Genomic DNA, 21,353 nt, shown 5'->3' with positions numbered 1-21,353 from the left:
GTTAGCTTAGCACACGATCGTTTAGTATCCTGCTATTGCTTTCTTCATGACTTATACATGTTCCTATGACTATGAGATTATGCAACTCCCGTTTACCGGAGGAATACTTTGTGTGCTACCAAACGCCACAACGTAACTGGGTGATTATAAAGGTGCTCTACAGGTGTCTCCAAAGGTACTTGTTGGGTTGGCGTATTTCTAGATTAGGATTTGTCACTCCGATTGTCGGAGAGGTATCTCTAGGCCCACTTGGTAATGCACATCACTTAAGCCTTGCAAGCATTGCAACTAATGAGCTAGTTGCGGGATGATGTATTGCGGAACGAGTAAAGAGACTTGCCGGTAACGAGATTGAACTAGGTATTGAGATACCGACGATCGAATCTCGGGCAAGTAACATACCGATGACAAAGGGAACAACATATGTTGTTATGCGGTTTGACCGATAAAGATCTTCATAGAATATGTGGGAGCCAATATGAGCATCTAGGTTCCGCTATTGGTTATTGACCGAAGACATGTCTCGGTCATGTCTACATTGTTCTCGAACCCGTAGGGTCCGCATGCTTAAAGTTCGATGACGGTTATATTATGAGTTTATGTGTTTTGATGTACCGAAGGTAGTTCGGAGTCCCGGATGAGATTGGGGACATGACGAGAAGTCTCGAAATGGTCGAAACGTAAAGATCGATATATTGGATGACTATATTCGGACATCGCAAAGGTTCCGAGTGATTCGGGTATTTTTCGGAGTATCGGAGAGTTACGGGAATTCGCCGAGGAGTATATGGGCCTTATTGGGCTTTAGGGGAAAGAGAGAGGAGAGGCTGCGCGCCCCCCCCCCAACCGAATTGGACTAGGGGGAGGGGCTGCGCCCCCTCCTTCCTTCTCTTCTCTCTCCCCTTTCCTTGACTCCTACTCCTACTACTTGGAAGGGGGGGAATCCTACTCCCGGTGGGAGTAGGACTCCTCCTAGGGCGCGCCATAGAGAGGGTCGGCCCTCCCCCTCCTCCACTCCTTTATATACGGGGAGGGGGGCACCCCTTGGAGACACAACAATTTATCATTGATCTTTTAGCCGTGTGTGGTGCCCCCCTCCACCATAGTCCACCTCGATAATATCGTAGCGGTGCTTAGGCGAAGCCCTGCGTCGGTAGAACGTCATCATCATCACCACGCCGTCGTGCTGACGAAACTCTCCCTCAACACTCGGCTGGATCGGAGTTCGAGGGACGTCATCGAGCTGAACGTGTGCTGAACTCGGAGGTGCCGTGCGTTCGGTACTTGATTGGTCGGATCATGAAGACGTACGACTACATCAACCGCGTTGTGCTAACGCTTCCGCTTTCGGTCTACGAGGGTACATGGACACACTCTCCCCTCTCGTTGCTATGCATCACCATGATCTTGCGTGTGCGTAGGAATTTTTTTGAAATTACTACGTTCCCCAACAGTGGCATCCGAGCCAGGTTTTATGCATTGATGTAATATGCACGAGTAGAACACAAGTGAGTTGTGGGCGATATAAGTCATACTGCTTACCAGCATGTCACACTTTGGTTCGGTGGTATTGTTGGATGAAGCGGCCCGGACCGACATTACGCGTACGCTTACGCGAGACTGGTTTTACCATCATGCTATGCACACAGGTGACTAGCGGGTGTCAGTTTCTCCAACTTTAGTTGAACTGAGTGTGGCTACGCCCGGTCCTTGCGAAGGTTAAAACAGCACCAACTTGACAAACTATCGTTGTGGTTTTGATGCGTAGGTAAGAACGGTTCTTGCTCAGCCCGTAGCAGCCACGTAAAAACTTGCAACAACAAAGTAGAGGACGTCTAACTTGTTTTTGCAGGGCATGTTGTGATGTGATATGGTCAAGGCATGATGCTAAATTTTATTGTATGAGATGATCATGTTTTGTAACCGAGTTATCGGCAACTGGCATGAGCCATATGGTTGTCGCTTTATTGTATGCAATGCAAACACCCTGTAATGCTTTACTTTATCACTAAGCGGTAGCGATAGTCGTAGAAGCATAAGTTGGCGAGACGACAACGATGCTACGATGGAGATCAAGGTGTCGCGCCGGTGACGATGGTGATCATGACGGTGCTTCGGAGATGGAGATCACAAGCACAAGAAGATGATGGCCATATCATATCACTTATATTGATTGCAGGTGATGTTTATCTTTTATCCATCTTATCTTGCTTTGATTGACGGTAGCATTATAAGATGATCTCTCACTAAATTATCAAGGTATAAGTGTTCTCCCTGAGTATGCACCGTTGCGAAAGTTCTTCATGCTGAGACACCACGTGATGATCGGGTGTGATAGGCTCTACGTTCAAATACAACGGGTGCAAAACAGTTGCACACGCAGAATACTCAGGTTAAACTTGACGAGCCTAGCATATAACAGATATGGCCTCGGAACACTGAGACCGAAAGGTCGAGCGTGAATCATATAGTAGATATGATCAACATAGTGATGTTCACCATTGAAACTTCTCCATCTCACGTGATGATCGGACATGGTTTAGTTGATGTGGATCACGTGATCACTTAGAGGATTAGAGGGATGTCTATCTAAGTGGGAGTTCTTAAGTAATATGATTAATTGAACTTATATTTACCATGAACTTAGTACCTGATAGTATTTTGCTTGTCTATGTTAATTGTAGATAGATGGCCCGTGCTGTTGTTCCGTTGAATTTTAATGTGTTCCTTGAGAAAGCAAAGTTGAAAGATGATGGTAGCAATTACACGGACTGGGTCCATGACTTGAGGATTATCCTCATTGCTGTATAGAAGAATTACGTCCTGGAAGTACCTCTAGGTGCCAGACCTGCTGCAGGAGCAACACCAGATGTTATGAACGTCTGGCAGAGCAAAGCTGATGACTGCTCGATAGTTCAGTGTGCCATGCTTTACGGCTTAGAACTGGGACTTCAACGACGTTTTGAACGTCATGGAGCATATGAGATGTTCCAGGAGTTGAAGTTAATATTTCAAGCAAATGCCCGGATTGAGAGATATGAAGTCTCCAATAAGTTCTACAGCTGTAAGATGGAGGAGAATAGTTCTGTCAGTGAGCATATACTCAAAATGTCTGGGTATAACAATCACTTGATTCAATTGGGAGTTAATCTTCCGGATGATAGCGTCATTGACAGAATTCTTCAATCACTGCCACCAAGCTACAAGAGCTTCGTGATGAACTATAACATGCAAGGGATGGATAAGACAATTCCCGAGCTCTTCGCAATGCTAAAGGCTGCGGAGGTAGAAATCAAGAAGGAGCATCAAGTGTTGATGGTCAATAAGACCACCAGTTTCAAGAAAAAGGGCAAAGGGAAGAAGAAGGGGAACTTCAAGAAGAACAGCAAACAAGTTGCTGCTCAGGAGAAGAAACCCAAGTCTGGACCTAAGCCTGAGACTGAGTGCTTCTACTACAAACAGACTAGTCATTGGAAGCGGAACTGCCCCAAGTATTTGGTGGATAAGAAGGATGGCAAGGTGAACAAAGGTATATGTGATATACATGTTATTGATGTGTACCTTACTAATGCTCGCGGTAGCACCTGGGTATTTGATAGTGGTTCTGTTGCTAATATTTGCAACTCAAAACAGGGACTACGGATTAAGCGAAGATTGGCTAAGGACGAGGTGACGATGCGCGTGGGAAATGGTTCCAAAGTCGATGTGATCGCGGTCGGCACGCTACCTCTACATCTACCTTCGGGATTAGTTTTAGACCTGAATAATGGTTGTTCTATTTATATGAGTAATATCTTTTATGGTCATGCACCCTTGAAGAGTGGTCTATTTTTGTTGAATCTCGATAGTAGTGATACACATATTCATAATATTGAAGCCAAAAGATGCAGAGTTGATAATGATAGTGCAACTTATTTGTGGCAATGCCGTTTAGGTCATATCGGTGTAAAGCGCATGAAAAAACTCCATACTGATGGACTTTTGGAACCACTTGATTATGAATCACTTAGTACTTGCGAACCGTGCCTCATGGGCAAGATGACTAAAACGCCGTTCTCCGGAACTATGGAGCGACCAACAGATTTGTTGGAAATCATACATACAGATGTATGTGGTCCGATGAATATTGAGGCTCGCGGCGGGTATCGTTATTTTCTCACTTTCACAGATGATTTAAGCAGATATGGGTATATCTGCTTAATGAAACATAAGTCTGAAAAATTTGAAAAGTTCAAATAATTTCAGAGTGAAGTTGAAAATCATCGTAACAAGAAAATAAAGTTTCTACGATCTGATCATGGAGGAGAATATTTGAGTTACGGGTTTGGTCTTCATTTGAAACAATGCGGAATAGTTTCGCAACTCACGCTACCCGGAACACCACAGCGTAATGGTGTGTCCGAATGTCGTAATCGTACTTTACTAGATATGGTGCGATCTATGATGTCTCTTACTGATTTACTGCTATCGTTTTGGGGTTATGCTTTATAGACAGCCGCATTCACGTTAAATAGGGCATCATCAAAATCCGTTGAGACAACGCCTTATGAACTGTGGTTTGGCAAGAAACCAAAGTTGTCGTTTCTTAAAGTTTGGGGCTGCGATGCTTATGTGAAAAAGCTTCAACCGGATAAGCTCGAACCCAAATCGGAAAAAATGTGTCTTCATAGGATACCCAAAAGAGACTGCTGGGTACACCTTCTATCACAGATCCGAAGGAAAGTTTTTTGTTGCTAAATTTGGAATCTTTCTAGAAAAGGAGTTTCTCTCAAAAGAAGTGAGTGGGAGGAAAGTAGAACTTGATGAGGTAACTGTACCTGCTCCCCTATTGGAAAGTAGTTCATCACAGAAACCGGTTTTTGTGACACCTACACCAATTAGTGAGGAAGTTAATGATGATGATCATGAAACTTCAGATCAAGTTGTTACTGAACCTCGTAGGTCAACCAGAGTAAGATCCGCACCAGAGTGGTACAGTAATCCTGTTCTAGAGGTTATGTTACTAGACCATGACGAACGTACGAACCATGAAGAAGCGATGGTGAGCCCAGATTCCGCAAAATGGCTTGAGGCCATGAAATCTGAGATGGGATCCATGTATGAGAACAAAGTGTGGACTTTGGTTGACTTGCCCGATGATCGGCAAGCCATTGAGAATAAATGGATCTTCAAGAAGAAGACTGACGCTGACGGTAATGTTACTGTCTACAAAGCTCGACTTGTTGCGAAAGGTTTTCGACAAGTTCAAGGGATTGACTACGATGAGACTTTCTCACCCGTAGCGATGCTTAAGTCTGTCCGAATCATGTTAGCAATTGCCGCATTTTATAATTATGAAATTTGGCAAATGGATGTCAAAACTGCATTCCTGAATGGATTTCTGGAAGAAGAGTTGTATATGATGCAACCGGAAGGTTTTGTCGATCCAAAAGGAGCTAACAAAGTGTGCAAGCTCCAGCGATCCATTTATGGACTGGTGCAAGCCTCTCGGAGTTGGAATAAATGCTTTGATAGTTTCATCAAAGCATTTGGTTTTATACAGACTTTTGGAGAAGCCTGTATTTACAAGAAAGTGAGTGGGAGCTCTGTAGCATTTCTGATATTATATGTGGATGACATATTACTGATTGGAAATGATATAGAATTTCTGGATAGCATAAAGGGATACTTGAATAAGAGTTTTTCAATGAAGGACCTCGGTGAAGCTGCGTATATATTGGGCATCAAGATCTATAGAGATAGATCAAGACGCTTAATTGGACTTTCACAAAGCACATGCCTTGACAAAGTTTTGAAGAAGTTCAAAATGGATCAAGCAAAGAAAGGGTTCTTGCCTGTGTTACAAGGTGTGAAGTTGAGTAAGACTCAATGCCTGACCACTGCAGAAGATAGAGAGAAGATGAAAGATGTTCCCTATGCTTCAGCCATAGGCTCTATCATGTATGCAATGCTATGTACTAGACCTGATGTGTGCCTTGCTATAAGTTTAGCAGGGAGGTACCAAAGTAATCCAGGAGTGGATCACTGGACAGCGGTCAAGAACATCCTGAAATACATGAAAAGGACTAAGGATATGTTTCTCATTTATGGAGGTGACAAAGAGCTAGTCGTAAATGGTTACGTCGATGCAAGCTTTGACACTGATCCGGACGATTCTAAATCGCAAACCGGATACGTGTTTACATTGAACGGTGGAGCTGTCAGTTGGTGCAGTTCTAAAACAAAGCGTTGTGGCGGGATCTACGTGTGAAGCGGAGTACATAGCTGCTTCGGAAGCAGCAAATGAAGGAGTCTGGATGAAGGAGTTCATATCCGATCTAGGTGTCATACCTAGTGCATCGGGTCCAATGAAAATCTTTTGTGACAATACTGGTGCAATTGCCTTGGCGAAGGAATCCAGATTTCACAAGAGAACCAAGCACATCAAGAGACGCTTCAATTCCATCCGGGATCTATTCCAAGTGGGAGACATAGAAATTTGCAAGATACATATGGATCTGAATGTTGCAGACCCGTTGACTAAGCCTCTTCCATGAGCAAAACATGATCAACACCAAGGCTCCATGGGTGTTAGAATCATTACTGTGTAATCTAGATTATTGACTCTAGAGCAAGTGGGAGACTGAAGGAAATATGCCCTAGAGCCAATAATAAATTTATTATTTATTTCCTTATATCATGATAAATGTTTATTATTCATGCTAGAATTGTATTAACCGGAAACATAATACTTGTGTGAATACATAGACAAACAGAGTGTCACTAGTATGCCTCTACTTGACTAGCTCATTGATCAAAGATGGTTATGTTTCCTAGCCATTGACATGAGTTGTCATTTGATTAACAGGATCACATCATTAGAAGAATGATGTGATTGACTTGACCCATTCCGTTAGCTTAGCACACGATCGTTTAGTATTCTGCTATTGCTTTCTTCATGACTTATACATGTTCCTATGACTATGAGATTATGCAACTCCCGTTTACCGGAGGAATACTTTGTGTGCTACCAAACATCACAACGTAACTGGGTGATTATAAAGGTGCTCTACAGGTATCTCCAAAGGTACTTGTTGGGTTGGCGTATTTTGAGATTAGGATTTGTCACTCCGATCGTCGGAGAGGTATCTCTGGGCCCACTCGGTAATGCACATCACTTAAGCCTTGCAAGCATTGCAACTAATGAGTTAGTTGTGGGATGATGTATTACGGAACGAGTAAAGAGACTTGCTGTAACGAGATTGAACTAGGTATTGAGATACCGACGATCGAATCTCAGGCAAGTAACATACCGATGACAAAGGGAACAACATATGTTGTTATGCGGTTTGACCGATAAAGATCTTCGTAGAATATGTGGGAGCCAATATGAGGATCCTGGTTCCGCTATTGGTTATTCACCGGAGACGTGTCTCGGTCATGTCTACATTGTTCTCGAACCCGTAGGGTCCGCACGCTTAAAGTTCGATGACGGTTATATTATGAGTTTATGTGTTTTAATGTACCGAAGGTAGTTCGGAGTCCCGGATGAGATAGGGGACATGACGAGAAGTCTCGAAATGGTCGAGACGTAAAGATCGATATATTGGACGACTATATTCGGACATCGGAAAGGTTCCGAGTGATTCGGGTATTTTTCGGAGTACCGGAGAGTTACGGGAATTCGCCGAGGAGTATATGGGCCTTATTGGGCTTTAGGGGAAAGAGAGAGGAGAGGCTGCGCGCGCCCCAAGGCCTAGTCCAAATTGGACTAGGGGGAGGGGCTGTGCCCCCTCCTTCCTTCTCTTCTCTCTCCCCTTTCCTTGACTCCTACTCCTACTACTTGGAAGGGGGGGAATCCTACTCCCGGTGGGAGTAGGACTCCTCCTAGGGCGCGCCATAGAGAGGGCCGGCCCTCCCCCTCCTCCACTCCTTTATATACGGGGAGGGGGCACCCCTTGGAGACAGAACAATTGATCATTGATCTTTTAGCCGTGTGCGGTGCCCCCCTCCACCATACTCCACCTCGATAATATCGTAGCGGTGCTTAGGCGAAGCACTGCGTCGGTAGAACATCATCATCGTCACCACCCCGTCGTGATGACGAAACTCTCCCTCAACACTCGGCTGGATCGGAGTTCGAGGGACGTCATCGAGCTGAACGTGTGCTGAACTCGGAGGTGCCGTGCGTTTGGTACTTGATCGGTCGGATCGTGAAGACGTACGACTACATCAACCGCGTTGTGCTAACGCTTCCGCTTTCGGTCTACGAGGGTACGTGGACACACTCTCCCCTCTCGTTGCTATGCATCACCATGATCTTGCGTGTGCGTAGGATTTTTTTTTTGAAATTACTACGTTCCCCAACAAATACAACCTCTGCACCATACACCATGAAGAAAGGTGTGTATCCGGTAGTACGGTTGGGCGTGGTCCGCAGCCCCCAGAGTACGGAGTCGAGCTCCTCCACCCAGTGCTTGTCTGACTCTTTCAAAGACCGCACTAGCCTGGGTTTGATGCCGCTCATAATAAGACCATTGGCTCTTTTGACTTGACCATTTGTTTGCGGGTGATAGACAGAGGCGTAATCGAGCTTAATGGCCAGATTAGCACACCAGGTTTTCACCTCATCAGCTATGAAATTGGAACCGTTATCGGTGATGATGCTGTGCAGGACACCATAACGGTGCACCACATCGGATATAAATGCAATCACCGTGCAGGACTCGGCCGTTTTGACTGGTCTAGCCTCTATCCACTTGGTGAATTTATCCACCATGACCAGCAGATATTTTCTCTTATGGCTTCCCCCTTTAAGGGGTCCAACCATGTCCAAGCCCCAGACCGCAAAGGGCCATGTTATGGGGATTGTTTGTAAAGCGGTTGGGGGCATGTGGCTTTGGTTGGCGAAGAGTTGGCATCCAACGCAGCGCTGGACGAGGTCCTGTGCGTCTACTCGTGCCGTAGGCCAATAAAATCCTGTTCAGAAGGCCTTGCTGACAAGTGCCCTGGCTGCGGCGTGGTGCCCACCGAGACCAGCGTGAATTTCTGCCAAGAGTTGCCGCCCCTCCTCCTCGGAGATACACCTTTGAAGGACTCCGGTAGTGCTTTTCTTGTAGAGCTCTCCTTCGTGAACTTTATAGGCCTTCGAATGCCGGACAATGTGGCAAGCCTCGTTCTGATCTTCTGGGAGCTCCTTCCTATTAAGGTAGGACAAGAATGGTTCGGTCCACGGGGCAATGACTGCCATAATGAGGTGGGTCGATGGTGTTGTTTCGGTGGCTGAGCCTCCGATGATATCGGCGTGTTCGCTATCTATGTTTGTGTTCGGAACGGGACTGTCGTTGCTGTCTCCCCCTTGCCACACCATGGATGGCTTAAAGAGCCTTTCGAGGAAGATGTTAGGTGGGACGGGGTCGCGCTTGGCACCGATGCGACCGAGGACGTCTGCCGCCTGATTACTTTCGCGGGCGACGTGATGAAATTCGATCCCCTCGAACCGAGCCGACATTTTTAAGACGGCGTTGCGCTAAGCTGCCATCTTTGGATCTTCGGCATCAAAGTCTCCGTTAATTTGGGATATTGCAAGGTTTGAGTCCCCGCGCACCTCCAGGCGTTGTATGCCCATCAATACGGCCATCCGAAGGCCATGTAGCAAGGCCTCGTATTCGGCTGCGTTGTTGGAGTCTGTGAATAGTATTTGGAGTACGTACTGGACGATATCTCCTGTGGGAAACGTTAATACGATGCCCGCTCCTAGCCCCGCCAACATTTTGGAGCCATCAAAATGCATAACCCAGTTGGAATACGCGCTGTACTCTTTAGGGAGTTCAGCCTCTGTCCATTCGGCGACGAAGTCAGCCAGTACTTGGGATTTGATGGCCCGACGTGGTTTGTACATGATGTCGAATGGAAGGAGCTCAATGGCCCATTTGGCAATCCGGCCCGTGGCATCCCGGTTATTTATTATATCATTGATGGGCACTTCAAAAGCCACCATGATCGAACACTCCTGAAAGTAGTGTCGTAACTTTCGAGATGCCATGAAGACCGCATATGCTATCTTTTGATAGTGAGGGTACCGGGATTTGCATGGTGTGAGGACAATCGATACGTAGTATACCGGCTTTTGGAGCGGAAATTTGTGTCCGTCCTGTTCCCGCTCGACGACGAGTACGGCGCTCACCACCTGGTGTGTTGCCGATATATATAGGAGCATTGGTTCGCCGACGTTTGGCGCGGCCTGGATTGGGTTGCTTGCCAGAAGGGCTTTTATTTCTTCCAGTCTGGTCGTCGCCGCGTCTGTCCACTTGAAGTTATCGGAGTGCCATAGAAGGCGGTAAAGTGGCAGCGCCTTTTCCCCCAACGTGGTGATAAAGTGCCTCAAAGCTGCCACGCACCCAGCGAGTTTTTGGACTTGTTTAAGTTCGGTTGGTGTAGCCAATTGTGACAGAGCTCGGATTTTGGCTGGATTTGCTTCAATCCCTCTGTTGGAAGCTATGAAGCCCAGCAGTTTTCCGGCGGGGACGCCGAAGACGCACTTTTCCGGGTTAAGCTTGATGTCATATGTCCGGAGGTTGTCAAATGTGAGACGCAAATCGTCTATTAGTGTTTCGACATGTCTGGTTTTGATGACGACGTCGTCCACGTAAGCCTCCACTGTCTTGCCGATTTGTTTCTCGAGGCATGTTTGGATCATGCGCTGGTAGGTGGCGCCGGTGTTCTTGAGCCCAAAAGGCATGGTATTGAAGCAAAACGGCCCGTATGGCGTAATGAATGCTGTTGCGGCTTGATCGGACTCCTTCATTTTGATTTGATGGTATCCGGAATATGCATCAAGGAAGCACAGCGAGTCGTGTCCTGCGGTAGCATCAATGATTTGATCAATGCGAGGGAGGGGGAAGGGATCCTTAGGGCAAGCCTTGTTAAGGTCTTTGAAATCGACGCACAGGCACTAGGATTTATCCTTCTTTGGTACCATTACCAGGTTTGCCAGCCAGTCCGGATGTTTAATATCTCTAATGAATCCGGCCTCGATGAGTTTGGCCAGCTCTTCCCCCACAGCTTGTCGTTTGGGTTCGGAAAATCGCCGTAGTGTTTGTTTGACCGGCTTGTAACCCTTCAGTATGTTGAGGCTGTGTTCGGCCAACTCGCGTGGGATTCCTGGCATATCTGAGGGGTGCCAGGCGAATATATCCTAGTTTTCGTGCAAGAATTCTCGTAATGAGGCGTCGACTCTGGGGCTGAGTTGCGCTCTGATAGATGTTGTCTTCTTCGGGTCTGTTGGATGGACCTGAAATTTGACTATTTCTTCTGCTGGCTTGAATGAAGTGGATTTGGATCATTTGTCCAGGATCACATCGTCCCTATCCACAGTGGAGCGTAGTGCGGTTAATTCTTCAGCCGCAAGGGCCTCTGATAATGCCTCGAGGGCCAAGGATGCGGTTTTGTTCTCGGTGCGGAGTGCTATATCCGGATCGCTGACGAGGGTAATTATTCCATTAGGCCCGAGCATTTTTAGCTTCATATACCCATAATGAGGTACAGCTTGAAAGCGCATGAAGGCCTCTCGCCCTAACAAGGCGTGATATCCACTGTTGAAAGGGGCCACCTGGAAAGTTATTTCTTCGGACCGATAATTCTTCGGCGTGCTGAATACCACATCAAGTGTAATTCTTCCCGCACACTGCGCTTCCCGACTGGGAATGATACCTCAAAAGGTTGTGCTACTTTTCTCGATGCGGCTCCTGTCTATTTCCATCCTATGGAGCGTGTCCTTGTAAATGAGGTTTAGTCCGCTGCCGCCGTCCATGAGTACTTTTGTAAGTCGAAAACCGTCCATGATGGGGCTGAGGACTAATGCGGCTGGCGCTCGGACTGTTCTGTATGTAGGTTTGTCACTGGCGTTAAAAGTTATGGCCGTGTCGTTCCAGGGGTCAATTGCGGCGACCCGGCAGACTTCGGCGAGATCGCGCAGTGCCCTTTTACGCTTATTGTTTGAAGCGAATGTCTCGAAGACCGTCAATACCCTTGTGTCGTTGTTTTCTGGAGGGTGCAGTTCTGAGGTGTCCTTGATAAGGATGTCCTCGCCGCTCTTGGCTACCTGCCGAAGTATCCAACATGCTCTAAGGCTGTGGGTTGCCACGGTGTCCGGCGTTGTATGTATTTTGCATGGGCCATTGAGCCATCCCTCCAGAACAGTGCCGTGCGGCATAATGGGTTTATGTTTTTTGACTGTTGGGCTGGTCGTGCCACGGGGGTGCGTCCTCTTCGCTTTTATGAGGAGTTGAGCTGGGATCGACGGTTCCCAGCAAGCTGCCTGAGTTTTCCAGGCGCTTTCCATCGTGTTGTACTTGTGTACAATAGTTGCTAAGTCAGCAAACTTTAGTATGCAGCGGCGATTGATGGCGTTGAGGATACCTTCGTCCGCGCAGTTGTTGCAAAATGCTGCAATCGCGTCTTCGTCGCGGCAATCCTTTACCTTGTCTTTGACAAGGAGGAATCTGGCCCAGAAGTGGTGGACCGTTTCCTGAGACTATTGTTTGATGCTCATGAGAGCGTCTTTGTCCGGGTGGGTGGGTGGAATTAAATCCGAACCCTGACCTGATTTCGGATCTAGAGTTTGAAGATCAACCGGACCTGACGGCTCGGGCTCCGGGATATTGGCTGACTTTTTAGGCTCATCGTCCGACTCTATGTTCAGAGGACGAGACACGCCTTTCTGTTGGAGAATATCCGCCCTTCAAGATCGGAGATCCGAATATAGTTTGTCTTCAATATAGCAGAAGAGTTGTTCTGCTCCTCGACTACCGCTATCTGGTGGGTGATCGGCGGAGTTTTAATTTCTCTCTGGTCGGGTTTAAGCCCAACCCGGTCGTAGTCTGTAGCGACCCCCAAGGCGGTCACGCGATCCAGGAGTTTATTCCACGACGATAACTCCGTCGGATCCATCCGTGCGGAGTATTCGGGATCAACGCGGAGGCAATTTTCAACGACTTGAGAGGTCATCGTCGGCTTAAGGGCCGAACTGGCGGTCATGACGAAGCCACCCAGCCGGAGGGTTTGGCCTGGGGCCAGGGCTCCTCCGGAGATGATATTATCCTTGACAACAAGGCGAGCCATCAACCCTCTTGGCGACGGCACAGTGGAACTCTCAATGAAAGCACCAATGTCGGTGTCAAAACCGGCGGATCTCGGGTAGGGGGTCCCGTACTGTGCGTCTAGGATCGATGGTAACAGGAGACGGGGGATACGATTTTTACCCAGGTTTGGGCCCTCTCTATGGAGGTAATACCCTACTTCCTGCTTGAATGATCTTGATGAATATGAGTGTTACAAGAGTTGATCTACCACGAGATCGTAATGGCTAAACCCTAGAAGTCTAGCCTATGTGAATATGGTAATGAGTATCTGTCCATCCGGACTACGCTCTCCGGTTTATATAGATACCGGAGAGATCTAGGGTTACATGGAGTCGGTTACATCAGAGGGAATCTACATAGTCGGTTGCCAAGCTTGCCCTCCACGCCAAGTAGAGTCCAATCCGGACACGGGTACAGTCTCCGGTCTTCATGTCTTCACAGCCCATCAGTCCGGCCCACGGATAACAGGCCGGACACCCGAGGACCCCTTAGTCCAGGACTCCCTCACCATGAGGCCTGCCCGGCAGCACAGCTGGCCACGGGAGGCGGGAGCAGGCGGTTCCACCGGCGCTGGTTTGGGCGGCTGGAGCAGGAAGACCAGAGACTAAAGAAGCATGATTGCCGTTAGATTGACATCTAACGGTCTGACGCTGGTAGAGTGGATTGTTGACTAAGTTTATTTTTTTGAGAAACCTTGTGTACGCATGAACTTAGTGGCCCACAAGTCAGCCTCCAAATCTGTGGCAGACAACATAGAGCCCATTTGCTATTTTTTATAATTTGTAGCCCATTTGCTAATTCTTAAGTAATTTATTATAGCCCATTTTCTGCCCAGGACCACGGTCAAAAAGTTCAACCTTATTTTGCATATTTCGGTGGAGTCCGAACTGTTGTAATCCCGAAATGATAAACATTTTTTTTTCAGAACTTATTGATTTTCCAAAAAAATCGTTTTGTTTTTGTAAGCAAATAAGACGTGGGACAATTGAGTTGGTTTAAGGGAAAACCAGTGGTAAAAAATCAGCGCTGGGAGGGAAAACAACAACAAAAATAAGGATGTAAATATGAAAAGGGAACTTTATGTATTTTCAATATAATGATACGTGTATATGAACTAGTAAAACTATAGGTAGATATTAGAAAACAGATTTAGGACATGGCTTTTCAAGAGGAAAATAAAACTGGGTTGTGTGTTTGATTCAGTAAAAAAACTGCCTGCGGATGTTGTAAGACAAAATATAACTAACGCTGGCGGGCCAGAGGCCATTAGATACCTGCTGGATCTTTGTGCCCCGTTGTCGTCATGGGCTGGGCCTGTTAAAAACAAAACCAAGCCTGGGCAGTCTCCAGCCCAGTTGAAACTTAATCGACCTAAAAAAACAATATACCTGCTCAATAAACGAGAGAATTCTGCAAGTACACACTGATAACTGGGATGCAGCAGGTATATTTCTTTTTGATCGTGATAATAAATGCATGCACTTGTTTTGAAAAATTTGGAGAACTGGGAATTCGAACGGCAGGTGCTTATGCCACCCATCAAATAAAAATCAGGTGCCTGAAAATTCGTTTCGAAACAAATGATTCAGCTTTATATCCACGTCGACCCTCGGCATGATGGTTGGAAGCAAATGCCAAGTTCATACCGAAAGATCGTTAACAACAATACCAACTTGCGGACGACAAGGTAGTACAAGTACTAATACCAAACTAAATATATAATCTTTTTTCTCCTGGCCCTAGTGTTCATCTGGTAGAAAATCTTGCACAGGACCAGCTCCCGCTCCTTCTCTTGCTCCAGGTCCCCGAGGTGGTACTGGTGCATCACCCAGTTGGTCCTCTGCTAGTCGAAGTTTTTGTTGGTGTGCAGCACCAGAACCTTTTTGCTGCCCGTCTGCCGGCCGTTGACCATCACCGGCAAGGTATTGCCGGTCTTGTGCCACATTGCGTGCATGCCGCACTCCGACTGTATCTTGCGACGCGTCCACGTGCCCCTTTTGAACGCCCTGGAATTGCGCTGGAAGAAATGCCTGCTTAGGCCACTCAGTGTGATACCTGCAGTATTGTCGAATACAGGTTTTAGTGTACGTAGTTGGCATTTTCATACCATCTTTGGCATGTTGCAGTCACTTGTTTCACTTTTTATTAACTGTCAAATTGTAATTGCTTCACTAGGTCTGCGTCTAAAAAGAAAAATAGAGCTATAAACAAAGGAATATGTTTGTGCAAGTAGACGGCCGATCGAAGGTTCCCAGGATGGGTGTAGCATATGTCATGCTCGTTGTCGATGCTTGGTATGAACAAATCGATGAGAGGGTGAGATCTCGCGCTGTTAGCACTCACTTTGGCCTCAAGGTGCTCGATCAGCTCCTGATCCGTGGGATCAAACTTGACGCCAGCCGGCAGCATCGTCCGATCCTTCTTTGACTTGCATCGGTTAATTCCAGTTATATGGTACTCAATGTATGATCAATCGTCTGTTTTAAGTGAATGATGAAAGATTTCGATAGATAAGTGGTACTCCAAATCTGAAGTCCACAATACCCGAACACGCCGCCGGGATTCTTGTGTCACCTCACGCGCAGCGTGTTGTCACGTCAATTCAATGTGTGGACATGATGAATAATTTGACCGACGTATACTAGTACTCCTACTGTACTACTTACTAGTCGTATTTAGTGTCACATTTTAACCATAGGTTTAACTAACAAGTACGCACTTGAAGCCTAATTGATATATATATAGATAGAGAGGGGGGATACATCCCACCACTATGGGGTAACTACCTTCATCTTTACTCCCGTCTGATCTCATCAAGAGGTGGGTGTTGATTTTCTTATGGGTTGCGGGTCTGAGGAAAACTAGTATTTTTGGTGCCCGATTCATTAGTTTACCGGCCTCTCTTCCGATATTCTTGGTCCTCCCGGTATCTTTTTGGTCTCTGCTGTATATATAACAGATCAGATAAGGATGTGCGTTCAAACAAATCAGATCTGGACGGAATCCCCTTTCTCTTTCTCTCTCCTCTCGCTCACGTCCCGATGCAATAACTGGATCGATGGTAGTACCAAAAGAGACCGAGGTACGCAATTACATGATTCTTTTCCATCCATGTGTCTTGCTAATTGATTTCTTCCTTCTGCTCTCTCTCTCTCTCTCTTGCTGCAGAAAACAACCGTATTTGGTTATACGCACCGCCGGTTGGATTGGAGGCATGCATGGACGTTTGGAGGTATTGACTGAGTAGATAAGCAAGATGCGTAGCTAATTGCTAACTGGTGTCTTGGTTTATGATACTTTTGTTTTGTAAACTGCAGTCTAGGTGTGTCAACTACACATTGTACGACAAAATGATCATGGTCGTCGGCATCAGAAGATGGAAGATGGAGATTTCCTCGGCAACAACCAAGTACGGCGGCGCACGGCGAACTTGTGACTGCACCGGCATGAGAATTACATATGAAGGATGGGGTTCCTGCTTCAGTGCGGCGGGACGACGAGGTTTTACGCGGCCACACGGCGATGACAGCTGGAACCATGTTACTCGCACAACTCCAGAGATGAATACATGATCATGCATGTCTGGCGGACGCCCATGATGCATGTCTGGCATCACGTTTGCATGCATCATGTACGCACTACATCGGGTACTTCATACCAGATGAATCAATTAATAGTATATAAATAAAGTTGCTCTTTTTTTTAAACAAAGTATGTAATATTTCATAGCTTTTTTTAGAACGGATTGGCACACTGTCGCCAACCTATACATAGCTCAAGTTTGTAAGGCATGTCGTCAATTTATTTTGTTCTCGCAACCGACCATGGGTGTATATACGCCTTTTTATGATATACTCCATAACTTACATTATATACTAGATTTTTGAAACACTGTATACTTCATTAAAAGGAAAATACTCCATACTTTCTTACCAAAATACAACATATACAACATACTACATACTTTCTTAAAAGGAAAACATTATATACTTCTTATAAGAAAACAACATACTACATACTCCATACTTTCTTAAAAAGGAAATACTTCATACTTTCCTCGCAGAATACAACATACTACACTCCATACTTTCTTAAATGGAGAATACTACATACTTTGTTAACAGAATACAACATACTACATACACATTATATTCTTATAAAATTACTCCATTCTGTATACCACTCCTTTGAGTGTGCACAAAGTAAGAATTGACCATATCACCATATAATTCATCCTTGCTGGTGCATATATTATCATAGGGTATGTCTAGGACACATCTAGATGTGCTCTAGTTATTGCACATCTAAGTGAGTGAATCAAACATAAAGAGGAAAAGAAAAAAGAAAAAGAAAATATCCACACGAATCTTGACGTAAGATCAATGACATAGGACTTAGATGTGCCATTGGCACATCTAGATGTGCTTTAGCAAAACTGATGATCATACTCTCTTTTATGACGTACTCCATACTATATTGCTGCTACAAATACAGTCCACTATATATACACTTTACTCTTATTTTTAAACATACATACTATTCAAATAAAAAATGCAGCCATATTCCAAGAAAGTATGCCACCAGCAAAACTATATAGTATTTTCCTTTTAAGAAAGTATGTAGTATGTAGTATAAGCCTTGGTACAGTAGAATTTTAGAATTATATAAGCCTTGGTACATGCCGCATGGGATTTTTGGAAGAGCATGCCCGTTAGTACAATTCTTCCACTCAGCTTGATGCATGCATGCACGTAGTTAGCTAGCCCAACATACTATACTATGTGTCATACTATACTATACTACATACAATCATTTTTGTATAAAGTTCACACTCCATACTACCTACTTCTAACAAAAACTACGATCCATGTATAAAGTTTACATACACTATACTATTCTGGCTACATTTTCTTTCTCTGGGAATAATAGGGGTCACGTCCGCACATGCTTATCCAATAAACTATTTGATCCATGTATGAGGCCCAGATTTGAGGAAGTAGTTGAACAACTTGCCGGATTATTTAATAACAAAACTAAATTAGTTGGTCCTATTGGACTTCCATAGAACCCGTTAACCGGATCCATCAATCTAGTTGGCTTGGTGCTACGTGCAACGGTGTGGACACGTGGAGGGCAGCTGGCTAGGTGGTAACTACCACTGCTTGTAGATAAAATTTGTCATATATCTATATATATATATATATATATATATATATATATATATATATATATATACACACACACACACACACACACATAAACACTATTCTGATCACGGGATCAAAATAATATTCTGATCACACTTGAACTGCCTGAGTAACACGCCTGAACTTCCCTCTTTACGAACACGACCTTCGGGCTATCTTCGCAACAGTGGCTTCCCCCGCAAATTATTCTTGTTAGTCGTGTTCTATATGATGTTAGTGTAATTTAGAAACGTTTTTTAGCAACTAAATACCGGTTTTAAATACGAATCTCGCTCGTTGGAAGATTTTGCTCTCGGGTTGTGATGAAATTGCGTTTTTTGCAATTTTACTGTCTGAGTTGTTCGACCTGAACTTCTCTAGTGCTAGGTTGAACTTCCGCCAACATTGCCCAAATGGGGCTTGTGATATACCGTTCGAAAGTTATGGACACCAGTATCATGACCCAAGTTAAATTTTTCGCAAAATGTAAGCGGTTTAAGAGCAGTTTTGAAAACCGTTTTTTCTTCATACAAAAAACGTGAATCGTATTTTCGATTGCATTTCTAAACCGTTTATCGAAATGAGGCAAATAATACGGCGTCGGAAATCTGCTGCAAAACCGCTCCTTCCACATGTTGAAAGTTTTCTCTAATTCCCTACGGTTAAAGACTAATTTGCAAAATCGTAAAATTTTGCAAACCGAACAGCCGAGTTCATATTTTCGATGTCAATTCTAAACGGCTAATCTAATTGAGGCAAATTATATGGCGTTGGAAAGCTTATAAAAATGCGCTACTTTTTCATGTAGAAAGTTTTTTCTAATTTTGAACAGTAAGAGTAATTTAGAAAACGGTACAAGTTCCACCGAGTTTGTATTTTCGATCTATTGTTTTAACCGTATATCTGTATGCAGCAAATGATATGGCGTTGGAAAGATTGAGGAAATGCGAAACTTTTTTGTATATATTGTTTCTCCCAATTCCTTACTATTTTAAGTCAATTTTGAAATGGCTAAAAATGTATTTTTGCCATAATTTGTACAAACTTTATCGGAATGGGGCAAATAATATACCGTTGAAAAGCTAAGGAAAATGCTAACCTTTTTCATGTTGATGGTTTTCTCAGATTCCTAACCGTTTTCAAGTAATTTCGAAAACGGCGAGATCATTCATTCTGCCATTATCACGAAACAGATTCTTCGAAAATGCACAGCTTGAAGAACCTGAACCTTTCTCGGCATGTCTACTTGAACTTCACTCTGTTTTTTCACGTGCTTTTTTTTGCCCGTAGCTCTCCGTCCACTCACCGGAGCACTCACCAGAATTGAGCAAGTAATATACCGGTGGAAAACTGATGTAAACACGCAACTTTCTCGTGTTGATCATTTTTTCATACTCGCGACAATTTTAAAAGTTTTTCATCTGAAATTCATTCACTTTAGTAGTCGAACTTCCTGCTGTTTTCACGTTGAACTTCTGTGACATATTTTCGTTTGTAATTTTCTCATCTATTCGTCCGTGTTACACAAATGATATTATTTTTGTACAAACCTCTCTTACAATATTTTTTTTAACTTTCTCCGACGGAGGACTTAAACTTATAATAACAAAACTTTTAGACTTTGCTTTTTTATTATTTTTTTAATACAAAATGCACGCCGTGTAGTACGTGAACTTCTGGCAGTTATCAATCTGAACTTCTTTCGGTTACGTGAAAATATCTGACTTTTTTTTATGAATTTTTAATGTGATTTTCTTAATCCCTTTTTCTGAATTTTGAAGCGCTTTATTTTTCAAAGTTGAACTTCTTGTTATTTTATTTTTGAACTTCTTGTTTCCATTCTTTAATAACGAGGAAAATCTGAGTTTTCTATAATCATCGAACTTCTCCATCTTTTTAATATGGACTTCCTGATTTTATTTTTTAATCTTTTTTATGAAATTTTGAAGCTCTCCATTTTTAAAAGTTGAACTTCTTGTTATTTAATTTTTGAACTTCTTGTTTCCATTCCTTAATAACGAGGAAAATCTGAGTTTTCTATAATCATCGAACTTCTCCATCTTTTTAATATGGACTTCCTGCTTTTATTTCTTAATCTTTTTTATGAAATTCGAAGCGCTCTATTTTTAAAAGTTGAACTTTTTGTTATTTAATTTTTGAACTTCTTGTTTCCATTCTTTAATAACGAGGAAAATCGAAGTTTTCTATAATCATCGAACTTCTCCATCTTTTTAATATGGACTTCCTGGTTTTATTTCTTTTAGTAACGGAAAAATCCTACTTTTTAATAGACATCGAGCAGCTCTGTTTCTAAATTTGAACTTCTAGTTTTATTTTAACAAAGAAAAACTTTTTTATAAAATTGTTTGAGATGCTTTTTTTGGTGACCTTCTTTGGGTTTGTAACAAGACTTGGTGCGATGCGACACTATACGACATAATAGTCTTCTGGGTGGCGGGGATGGCGGCGCGCCCGGAGGAGGCGGGGCTGACGGCGCGCCTGGAAGGAGGCGGCGGCGGGAAGGTGCACCGTAGCAGGGTGGGCGGCGGCCAAAGGTCGAAGTGGGGAAGGGTGGGCGATGGGGATAAGGGGGGTCGGGGCGCTTTGGGCTTTTTCTTTGTTTTATTCTTATGTACGGGAAAAATCCAAGTTGTGTAATTATTTTCGAATTGCTCTGCTTTTTAAAATGAATTTCTTGATTTTATTCTTTATTAACGAGGAAAATCTAAGTTTTTTATATAAATTGAACTACTTCATTTTAAATTTTGAACTTCATTGTTTTATTCTTTAGTATTGAAGAAAATCCCTTTTGCACTTCTTGGTTTTATTCTTTAGTAACGAGCAAAAATATGCGTTTCTTATAAACATTAAATTGCTCTATCTTTTAATTTGGACTTCTTGTTTTATTTTCCATTAATGGGAAAAATCCAAGTTTTATAATAAATGAAAAACATTGAACCACTCCCTTATTTTAATTTGGCCTTCTAGGTTTTTGGCGGCAATTGGCAAACCAACACAAAACCCCTATCCGGTGCAGACCAAATTG

This window comes from Aegilops tauschii, chromosome 1 (genome assembly GCF_002575655.3).
Source record: "Aegilops tauschii subsp. strangulata cultivar AL8/78 chromosome 1, Aet v6.0, whole genome shotgun sequence".
In the NCBI taxonomy this organism is placed as follows: Eukaryota; Viridiplantae; Streptophyta; class Magnoliopsida; order Poales; family Poaceae; genus Aegilops; species Aegilops tauschii.
Note: the sequence above shows the minus strand (reverse complement) of the source record.